Source organism: Python bivittatus, unplaced genomic scaffold (genome assembly GCF_059951505.1).
Source record: "Python bivittatus isolate LINGU-HERP-01145 unplaced genomic scaffold, Pbiv_v1 ctg000340_np1212, whole genome shotgun sequence".
Classification (NCBI taxonomy): Eukaryota; Metazoa; Chordata; class Lepidosauria; order Squamata; family Pythonidae; genus Python; species Python bivittatus.
Window position 1 is genome coordinate 17,571,893 of NW_028277056.1, and position 12,321 is coordinate 17,584,213.

The window sequence follows — 12,321 nt, forward strand, 5'->3', positions numbered from 1 at the left end:
TTTACAAGTAATTAATTTTAGTGAGTAGTTTATAATTCAATTACTTTAGGTTTTTATCCTTACCCTGACTTTTTTTGGTGGGGGGGGAAGTAACTTCTGGGAAGTATATGTATACACAAGTAATCATTTATACATACACACACAAACTATACACATTTATTGGAAGGTGGAATTGCCAGATTTGGTTTTGGCTGGATTGAGTGACTGGAAGTGGAAAAGTGGGTAATGTATTACACAGGACTTTTGTCTGTGGTAATACTTCTTTTCTGTCTACAGTTCCTTTTTTGGAGGGTGACTGTCTTAAATTCATATACATCAATCCTTTGGAAAAATATGGCAATGTTTTGCTGCCTAGAAACCCCTTATAGACTTTTTGGGTGAAACAGAACAAAATGAACATGACTTATGGTTTTGATGATCAGACAGGATAGATTACAGAAAGAAGAGAGTTATGTTGTAACTATAGAATAAGAGGTAAATTTATAAGTGTACTTATAGCTGCTGTAAAGAAGATTGGAAGCTACTTCTTTGTTTCTTTTTTTCTTTCTTTTCTATTTTTCTTTTTTCTTTTCCCCTTTCTTCCACTTTTATCTTTCTCTTTGATGTCTTTTTATTTTCTTAGATTAGTTTGTATTAGTTTTTATCTTCCTTTTTAAAAATCTTTAATAAAAATGCTTAATACGGCAGAGTTGATTTTTCCCATGGTGATTGCATTCACATAGCACACTTTACCCAGTCAGGTGAAGATCTAGCAGATTCACCCACTATGCTACCTTTCATTATATTAACCTTTTGTGGTTTAAAGTGTTATGCAAACCCAGTCTTTTTCTGGTGCAATGTATTCTATAAACCCCAAAAATCAATTAATTCAGTAATCAATTTAAGACGTGTGAACATAGCCAATGTGTTCTATATACTAGATTGATTGATGTATTGGCTTTATTGTCACCACCTTCTGTAGCCTGGGGTAGATAAACATTCACAATAATAAGATTCATAGAAGGTAATACCAACCTAAGTGCTTGAGCTATAGGGGGACATGAATCTAACAATAAAATCTGTGCATCAAGATTAGCATTCACTAAAATTGCTAATCCAGCCCTGTGACGGCCCTTGCTCAAAAGTTTGTAAGCTGGAAGAATAAAATTTCTAAAACCATTTAAATTAAAATGGTTTGCTGACCAAGTTTCCTGCAAAAGAAGACAATCAAAAGAAGTTTAAAAATTTATAAAATCCACGTCATGCATTTTGTTTCTCCACCCCGCTATATTCCAAGAGTCCAAACTCAAGGAACCAGAGAGGATATAAGTACTTAGTCAATCCAACTCAGTTATGTAATTCAGAGAATTAGAAGGATCATCGAATATGCAACCATTTTGGGGAATGGACTTTGAGGCAGGGTGTACGGCTTCCGTGTTTGTAAAGCTTGAGTCAGTCAGTAACTCCTGGGGGTTAGGAGTAGTCAGGCTGGTCTTTAAGCCTTTAGGGATCATTAGGGTAGGCTTCGCATAAGGACTCAGTGAAGAAAGGATCATAGTCTCTTTGATGTTCACTGCAGAGCAGGAAACTTCATCATCTCTTACGTTCTATAGTCTGTTTTTTTATTAAATCTAATCTTTCTAAAATCATTTGTTGATCCAGAGTGGGTAAGGTTCCAAAAGAACAAAGAAGATCTTCTTCAATTGAGTTTTTCAAAAAGTTGTAGAGTGTGCTGTTCTGAGGTTGAGTCCACTGTTCACCGATGGGTTCTAAAGGCTGTTGGAATTCTTTTGCAGACCTGTCTATCGTATCAGTCACTGCCAGCTGAGGGAGCATTGACTCCCGCTGCTCTCTTCGGAGTTCTTCATTGGCTGGCTTAGTCATTGGCCTCTTAGGGAATAGGGCTTTGATTGTTATATTAACAAAGACGCGTGTTGAGAAAATCCCTTTTGTCCAAAGGTGCTTTTGATATTTTTGGATTAGTAAGGGCAGTCTAACAGACTGAAATACTAACATGATTCTTTGTGCCCATGGAGTCTGATTAAGGAGTTCCACTGATTCCAAATCAATCAATTGAGGTCTAATACGAAGAAGCACATGAATATGGGATTTAGCCTGAAATTTGTTTTTCCAACTTGGAATTTTCCCTTTATAAGTGCACACTGTTAAACTTTGGTTGGTTGTAATACCAAAGATTGGGTATAGTCTTCACGCTCTAGCGAAATCTCTAGTTCACTGTTAATTGTCCGAGATGTTTCACTCTCCTGGCAATCAGGTGGAACTCGACATAACTGCTGAGCTCTTTGATTAAATGCCGGAGAAGAGACCTGGGGATCGTGACATAATTGAGCAATTTTAGTATGGAGCTTCTTCATTTCAGTCATAAGACTGGAAAGATAAGTTTCAATTCCTTTTATGTTTGCAAAAATATGCTTCACTGTTTGGGCAATTAGAGCAATGTGAGACTGCTCAAAGGTGAGCACATTGAGCTCTTCCTTTTCTTCTGACTCTTTCCCACTTCCTTTTCCAGTTTTCTCTGACTCCAAAGCCCTGTTAGGGAAAAATGTATGCTGCTTCTTTAATTGCCCCTCCCCAGGACTGGCTTCGGCATCTTCTTGCTTCTCCAACACCAACCCTGATACTTCTCCACCCTCCAACTACACAAACTCGCAACAATCAGCCGCACCACCAACAACAAAATCCTCAGCTCCCTCATTAGAGGTAAAAAATCTTCTATCTTAGTTTGTTTGCCAGCTGGTAATAGAGTTGGCTCCTCAAAGCTCCTTGGACGCTTGCCAAGAGTCATCGTCCTTCCTCCACTTTTGCTTTTGCACTTGCTTTTTCCAAGTCCCAAATCAAATCCCTGTTGCTGTTAACTTAGAGGGTTTTCCAGAGATATGTATTCTGACCAATTACAGTCTTATAGTTGAAACTAAATTGTAATCCACATTAAGATTTACTCTTGCCTTTTTGATAATAGAAGCAGGATTTTTTCTTGGATTGAAAAAGAAATCTACCTTAACTTTTCAGGGTATGAGGGAACCTCTCCAGGCAGCTCCCTCTGTTCTCACATCGACTTGCAATCATTCACTCCACTTTCATTGATACAACTACTCTAATATACAGATTCTGCTCCCTGCTCAACACTGAATCATTTGCTAAGCATTCCATTTGTTCTTATCAGCAGGCGAGTGGATCTAATTAACTCAACTTCGGTTGAAGATGCTCTTTCTATCTTCTCTTGCTTAATTAGCAAATGTAGTCTAAAAGCTAAACCTGCTGAGGTAGCTGTCTCAAAATCTTCCACTTGGTTCGATCTGGAATGCCATATCCAGAAAAAGAAATTGAGATGCATGTTTAAAGAATTATGTCAGGCTGGGGACTTTAGTAAATATAACAAATTTTTAAAACATAAGGAAAGCTTCCAAGACCTTATCATTAAGAAAAAAAATATATTTTTTCAGGGTAAATGGGACCAATTGTATAGGGCTATCAAATGCAAGGATAGTAAATCTTTTTGGAAACTTACTTTGAGCAATTCCTGTGATAATTCCTCTTTTGCCACTCCTGTTATTACATCTCAGCAATGGGTGGCACATTTTTCAACATTGTATGACACCCCTGTAGCTCCCTACAATGAGGAAGATGATTCCACTGCCTTAGATTTACCACTGTGGCCTCTGGTGAGCACAGACGAAATCATTGAATTAATTGTTGACCTAAAAATGGGGAAATCACCTGGTCTGGATGGGCTCCCAGCTGAACTACTCAAAAAACATGTTGATTGGTGGGCCCAGCCATTGGCTTCCTTATTTATGCTCATTGATCATTACGGCAAAATTCCGAACACTTGGCTCAATTCGATAATAATTCCAATTTACAAGAAAGGTGGGTTTGACCAGCCCGGTAATTTTCATCCAATCAGCCTTTTATCTATTTTAGGCAAGCTTTATGCTAAACATCTTGAACGCCGTTTACTAGATTGGATGTATACAAATGATGTAATCAGGCCTGAACAGATAGGCTTCTCAAAGGAAATTCTGTGATTGACCACTGTCTTACACTTACTTCCTAATTGAAAAATACCTGAATTTAGGAAGGAAAAAGTTTTTTGCAGCATTTATAGATCTTAAAAGTGCTTTTGACTCAATTCCAAGGGATGTACTATGGTCTAAATTGAAGAAACAAGGAATAGACCTGAAGCTGCTGTTCCTACTAAAGAAACTGCATACAGACACCTCTTGTCAAGTTAAATATTCAACTAAGGGTCATTTAACAGAGACAATACCTCCGCAGAAGGGAGTTAAGCAGGGCTGTGTCCTTGCCCCTCACCTTTTTAATCTTTTCTCGAATGACTTGGCCCACTCCCTTAGTTTAGTTAATGGTCACCCCCCCAGTCTTGGCGGTCTTCCTACTCCATTGTTACTTTATGCCAATGATACCACAGTTCTTTCCTGCTCGAGGTGGTCTTACAAAGATATTTGGAGGCATTTTATAATTATTGTCAAAGTAACTCACTTACTATTAATTTTTCCAAATCAAAGGTAATAATATTTGCTATAAAATGGCGCCTGGCGAGATGGTCTATGGGCAGTATAGAAATTGAACAAGTCAAAACTTTTAAATACCTTGGCATTACTTTTAGCTATAATCTTTCTTGGGTAACTCGTCGTAATAAGTCAATTCATTTAGCCAATTGTTCCACCGCCCAGATCAAACAGTTCTATTTTACAAGAGGCAATCAATTTCTACTGGCAGCAGTTAGGATATTTAAAGCCAAATCTCTCTTTCAAATATTTTATGGTATCCCTCTTTGGTTGAGAGCTTTTAACGCTAAAGTGGAAGGTATACAGGCTTCCTTTCTGAGGCAGCTCTTAGGGGCTCCTAATTGCGTCTCTTATCCCATAATCTGCCTAGAAATGGTCAAAGTTTAATCGAAACTAAAGCCTGGATATTAACCATTAAATATTGGCTCAGAATCTTATTTAGAGCAGCTCCTCGAAGTCTGCTATCATATCTCAAAAAAGACAATTACATCTCGCTGTGGTCGCGACATATTATATCCAAGCTTAAACAGATTGGGATTGCAATTGCAATTGAGGACCTATACTTTTCAGATGAAAGCTTTGTATTTAGCACTATTAAACAGAGACTTTTGGACTTAGAATACCATAAATTCAGACCAGCCCAACCTCGTGTATGCTCCCCTGCCATGCTTGGTGTAGAAAATCAATTGGGCAGGATGACGCATTATTTCAACGATCTCATGTTACCTTCCCAGCAAAGGGCCTTTTTCTTGGCTAGAGTGAATGCTTTTCCTTCTAAGGTGCTGCTTGGAAGGTATAAATGCATTCCCATCCATGACAGGCTCTGTCTTTGTGGCAGCCCAGATACAATTTATCATATCATTTTTGACTGTTGCTTATTTGTGTCTCTTTGGCATGATTTGCTTCTAAGACCGTTGCAGGGCAAATACCCTCTGAACGATGTGGATCCTGCGTCATCCTGCCAGTATTTGCTTTGTGATGCTCTACCTGAGATTACCCAAATTGTTGCTAAGCTCTTGGAGGAAGTGTTCGAAAGGAAAAGTAACCAAACTCTTCTTTGAGTATTGTTTTCCTGCTGTCATCCTTATGATATGCTAATACCTTGTATTTTAAGGTTTGTAATGTCAATAAAGGTTTGAATTGAATTGGCTTTATTGTCGCATCTGCTCATATAGGGCTATCCTGTCATGGGAGAGAGGGTGATGCAGATTCAAATACCCGAAATCTGCCCAGCATCCTGGTCCCAGACTGGTCGATTAGATGCATCTGGGAGACTCACAAATAGGATATGAATGTAGTATTGCTCTCTCATTTGTATCTGCCAATAGCTGCATTCCCACAACACACTTATCTTGATTCCTGAATTAACCCATTTTCTAAGTTTGTTCAAGGCATTGACCCCTGGACTAACCAATGTTAACTAGTACAACTAATTATTTAACTAAATGGTTAAGTAAGCTGTGTGAGAGGGCCAGTTTGGTGTAGTGGTTAAAGCACCAGGCTAGAACATGGGAGACTGTGAGTTCTAGTCCTGCCTTAGGCACAAAGCCAGCTGGGTGACCGTGGGCCAGTCTCTCTCTCTCAGCCCTAAGAAGGCGGCAATGGCAAATTACTTCTGAAATCTTGCCAAGAAAACTGCAGGGACTTGTCCAGGCAGTTAGCCAGGAGTCAAGACTGACTCAAAGGCACACACACACACACACATACACACACACACACACAGAGCTGTGTGAACCTAATAAGTGCCACTGTGAGGGCTGAATCTATTATTCTAGAGGTATTATGTATTATATAGTTACTGTAGGTCTGTAACTGCCACATAAACTAAGAAAGATGTATGAACCCATTCATTATGATTTAATGTTACGTTGAAAGTAGGTCACTGTGGCTGTTGTTTTCTTTTTGATCAAGGTTTAAAAAATCCCAGCTTGAGTATTATGTGCAATGTTAGCCACTGTGGTTTGCAAACCATAGTGCTAAGCGTATTCTGTCAACCCAGTTGTGATTTATCTCATACAATACTTTAAAGCAACCCCCCCTTTAGAACAATGAGTGAACCTTAGCCTAGTGCAGTGATGAATCACCACTGACCTCTGTTAGGATTTTAAGCAGACTTTCTCAGTCTGGGCTTTGCCAGAATATGTAGAACTAAAATTCCCAGGACAGGAACTGTATTCCCAGTGTAGCCAAAAGAAATCAAATTGGGGAAGACTGGTTTTAGACAGGAACAGACGTGATCATATAAGGATTCAGCCAAACAAATAACAAGGATGCTATTTATACAATACTTGTAAAATGTTCCTACAATTCCCATACTCAAAATTTTACTTTGAGTATTTTTTCTTAATGGGAAAAAAGGACATTTGCTTTTCACACACAGTTCAGCAGCCAGCTGCATCCAGGATCAAGGGCCATTTATTCCTACAGGTGTTAGATGACCACCTAAAGATCTATTATTTCAATTCACTACAAGGTAATGGTCTCCTGAGAAATAAATGGTTCAAATAGCAGAAGACGCTTTTAAACAGCAATCAAGAAAATGAGAAAGTTGCTCCAAGAAAAAAGCAATCTTTCGGGGGCAGGACAACCCAAGAATTCCAGTAATGAGAAATGCTCTGTTTTTATCGTTTCTATAGATTTTGCACTGATGTGTCTCTTCAGAAGATATTGTAATAACTGAGATTTATTTCATATAGAGGAGAGACTTATTATATAGAGAGGAATCCAAGTGCCTGTGTATGTAAGGAATGAATTACATATAAAGGTTTTCCAGGAAGATCTGCTGAATTTGTGATGGCCTGCCTTCAGAAGTTGAAACCCAAAATATTCACTTTCTCACCAGCTTTTCCATGTAACTTTGAGGTACATTTTTATCCTGTATTCTGTCCCGATCACTCTTGTAATCTGGCTTTTTTAAAAATCCATTTTCAAATCCACATTCAAGTCAGCCTCAGTCTCTATTTTATCCAGTCAAATCTGTTCCTCTTCTATAGCCTCGGTTAGATCCACTTTTATAGTGGCAGGCAATCTTGAAAGTAATTTCTGAGTAGGTTGTTCCTAGACAGCCTTAATTTCTTCTATAGTCAGATAATATTGCTCCATTGTATTAAAAGGTTTCTTCTCCTTTAATTGTAATTCTTTGTTTTCTCTGGTTCCCTTTAGTCAACCTTCAAAGTTCAACCTTCAACCTTCAAAGTCCTCTCATATGTTTATTTTCCAATCAGCAGAACTTTCCCACAGGAAGATTTCTTACAGTTAATTTCAAAAACTTCATATATACTTTTATTAAATTTTAAACACCCCACAGGAAATGTTCTTTCAAGTCTGTCTGGCCCCTTAACTTTCCAAAATCAACATTCTAGTCCCTCTTTTGCTGTTTTCCAAAAATTAATTTTTTTCTTTTTAATCCTTAAACTTACATGAAACTTCTCTCATCCAGGATAGAAGGAAGCTCTCCCAGCATAATGAAACTTGCCCTTCAGAAGATTCTTAACATCCAAAAGATCAATAACAAGCAATTTCCTAAGATAGTTAAGAGAGGAAGTGGATGAACCCAGTGTGTTTTAAGGCGCCGAGCTGCAGCTTAGGTAAGATGATTTTCCCCCGGTTCCCAGAGCTCTCAAACCCATCAGAGATCACTATTTTGCAGTCTCTTTGCAGGCAAGCCTCTGTATAGAGCAAACGTGTGGGTGATCCTAGACCTCTCCTTGATCTGGAGAGGGGTTCTAAGAAACTGATCCATTTACCAGCTCCTCTTTCTGCCATGGCTATCTTCAGTCCACCATTGTCATCTTCGGTCCACCATTGTTTCCTTGGAAGTCCAGGACTTTTTGAAATATGGATAAAATTTGCTTTGTTTTTGCATACTTTAGACCCCAAATGTTTGAGCTCAATTTACAGAGTTACATGTAGAGATCAATTCAGTTTGTATACCTCACTGAAAAGCTTTGCAGTGTATATATACTTTGCAGTGAAATCTGAAAGCTTACTGATCAAAAACTGGATGGTATAGCAGAGATACAGTACAGAATTTCCACATAAAAGTCCTTGGACCTAAACCCAAAGATCTCCAGGAGATCTCCTATTTCTGTCTAAGATCTCCTACCTCTGTCTAAGATCCTAGAGAAATGTAGCTGGTACACATTGAACAACTACTAAGTGTGACTCACTTAACATGTCCAAGTGAAACTCAAAATGTAAATTCATGCCATCATTTAAGGCACCCAGTGTATAGCCTTAAAGCCAGTATAGGAACAAACAGGAACTGAAGCTCCTCCACCTGTTGGAGGAGGTCCTGGGAATATCCAATGCAGTAGAAATCTTGATTTTATGAACCAGGAGTGCAGGAGGAACAGGTATCTGTTAAAATCCAATGACCATTAAATCTAAATTTAAGTAAAATTTACCAACATCTTCCAGACTGATTAATCAATGAGGTTTGTCCATTGTTTGGAAAAATATTCCACATTCAGATTTTGTCTGTTGCATCCAAAGTCCACTGAATGTATGTGTGTGTAAAATTGAGGTTTTAGTGTATAATATTTCCTTAGAGTTAGGTTAACTGCTTATTCATACAGGTAGACCTCAGTTAGTGATTGCCTCAGGCAGCGACTGTTCACAGTTACGACAGTGACAACAAAATAACTCTGAAACCAATGCCTACATTTATGACCTTCACAGCATCTCTGAGTCATATGTTTGCCATCACAGTCAGTAAGCATTGTCCTGTGCCTGGCCTGTTCTTTTTTTCTCCCCCTTCCACAGCAGAGATTGCCTAAACAAGCTATCTCTTCCTGGGCTGCTTTTCTCCACAGTGCATCCCTAAAAAGTGCTAACTGCAAGTTAACAAGCTTAACTCTGTGACCTTAATTAGCAGCTGGCAGCTGCTGCCTGAAACTGACAAGACTTTAATCAGTTTCACACCTTTGGCTTTTGTTCGCCTCCCAAGTAGGGGCTCTGAGCTGTGAGCACACTAGGTAAAAAGCCAGTGCCAGCACATTCCTTCTGATGTGTATTCCCCATTGTGTGCCTGCTTACTATCTTGTAGTCCCTTCCTCTCCAATGAATGTAAATACAAACATGAATTCCCTTCTTGCTAATTATCCGAGCATTGGGTGAGCATTCCAAGGGGCCAGGGAGTGGGGGAAAGGGCTATGAGAGTTGCCCTTTTACCCAGCTTCCTCATCGAGTTTCCCTGCCATTTGGGCTCACCCAGCTGTTTGGGGTCTTACCTTTCTGATGTTGTAAAGCGAAGGAAAGCTGAAGTAAAATGGTAAGCACAATTGCGGTCATGTGATTTTCCACTTACAGACCATGTCACTTGGCTACCGAGTTGCTGGACCCAGTTGTGGTCTCTAAATGAGGACTACCTATATATCCTAAGAGCTTCCTTTGTTGGATCATTCAATTGCTGACACTTAGCTGCATTGAACACCTATACCAATCACCCCCTCCCCACCAGGATAAAACTCTGGTATCAGCTGGTCACTGGAAACTACTACTCCGTAAAATGACCAGAGAGAGCTAAGCTGTTCCCAGTAATGCATAACATCTTTCCAATCTTTTGAAATTTCTTATTTTACCCAAAGAAGCCTCCTTACCACTAAGTTGCCCTAGTACAGAGACATGCATTTCATTGCTTTTAGCTTTGTTGTACGCTGCCAGAGTCACTTGGCTGCCATAGAAATATGACAAATAAATAAATAAATATGAATAAAAAGAAAGGAGGAAAACTTCAGGTCATCAAACTCCAGCCAATGTATAGGACAAATTTAATGTAAATGAACACACAATGTATTTGTGCTCAGATGATCATTTAATGCACTGATTACATGACAGTCCCAGAGAGTACATACTCTGACCCAGAACCACTTTTCAATTAGTATTGGGCAAGTGAATCTATTTATAAAAATCCCAGTTGTGCCAGAAAAACATATTTTGAAGCTGCCTTATGTGCATGCAATGCTTCTGAATCAGGCAAGATAGAATGATTTGGGGCTGATATTTTGGAGTACTTTATTTTTCCAAGAATGTCCAACTCTCATCTAACATACCCAATCAAGTTATACCTTCAGTTAATGTAATTTTTTGCTTATGTAATTTCATAATATAGTCCTGGTCCTTAAAACCTGGCTTTGTTCCCAGACCTGGGATTAATGGGTTTATTGAGGTGTTTGTGGAGCCCTGTAGGATTTATTGTTTTGGCTGATTTAATTCAGGCTGCCCTGTGTGTGTCTTTATGCATGCTTGCTTTTATTGTTTCTGGATTTTCTAAGACACCCAGAGTCTAATAAAGTAGCCAGCTATAGCAAATTTAATTAATTTAATTTAGTCACTAAGAGGTAGAGGTTTTTAATGTTGTTGTTGGAAGACAAAAAAGTTCTTGCCCAGCTTTTGACTGAAGTGTCCTCTGAATCTTGTGTGTCTGGAAAAGAGGCCTTCTCTCATAAATTCAGCTCTCCCGTTTTCTGGAGCACCCTTTACATATACAGTAATACCTCGGTTCACGAACGCTTCTGTTCATGAACAATTCGGTTTGCAAAATTTTGCTTCCGTTCATGAACTCTGCATCGGGTGATGAACACGACCCGCGGCCACCTTCCCTGCTCTGACATGTGGTCGTGGCTTCCTCTAGGCGAGTTTGCGGCCGCAGACATACATTTGCTGTGAAGCTCTTTGGTGTCACCTCAAGCAAGGTTAGTGTTCTCTTTCTTCATACTGTACTGTACTGTACTTTGTTTCATATTTTTGTGGTTAAAAAAAAATACATATGGTTCAGAACGGATTAACCTTATTTACATTGAACCTTATGGGGAAGTTTGATTCGGTTCGCGACCAATTCGGGTTGCGACCAGAATCGTGGAATGCATTAAGTTCGTGAACCGAGGTACCACTGTACAGGATTAGCTATAATGGGCGCTTCCCTATAATATCACTATTACAAAGTCCCCATCTCAGCTTATGTTTATTTCATTCCCTATATTTGATTTCTGTCACAATAGGAAGCAATTCATGAATTCTGGGCCATCTGAGTTCCTTTCTTGGTTTTCACTTACTCATTCCACTGCCTGAAACTTTAATCTGGCCACTGGACAGGACACCATTAACCACAGATATAACATCATTTATGTTGGTTTACAACACCCAGTTGGCTAATTCAAGCCCTTCCCTTTACAGGAGGGGTATAAAACTTTCTTAAGCCACACTTAGTCATTCCCCAGAGAGGGCCAGAGCAAAACCTAAACATGATCTTTCCAAGGCAGTCACATTTAGAAAAGCCATACCTAAGGCTTTGGGGGCTACGGATAGTCATTGGCTTACATCCATTAGTTCAGCGACTGTTCAAGGTTACAACACTGAAAAAATGGACATACAACTGGTCCTCAAGGTTTCAGCCATCACAGCACTGTGATTGGGCTCATGATCACGATCTGGGCACTTGGATGCCCAGCTCACAGCTACGACATGGCAGGGAGCCACAGTCATGTGATCGCCATTTGTGACTTTTCCTGCCGACTTCCCACAAGCAAAGTCAGTGGGAAAATTGCCAAGGAAGGCTGCAAGTCACTCAAGTAAGTCATTCCTGCTTTTTCTCCCACCTGCAACACCTCCCCACCTGTGCACAGCCTCTGCTAGCCCTCCCAGGCTCTCCTGCCACTCGTGTGGCCTGCCCCAGCCCTCTCTTGGCCTTGTGCATGGCCTGCCCTGGCCCTCCCACATGCTCCTTACCTGGGAATCCCACCTTTTCGGCTTAGACCCGCATGTCTTGGGGTTATGATGGCAACTGGGATTACCC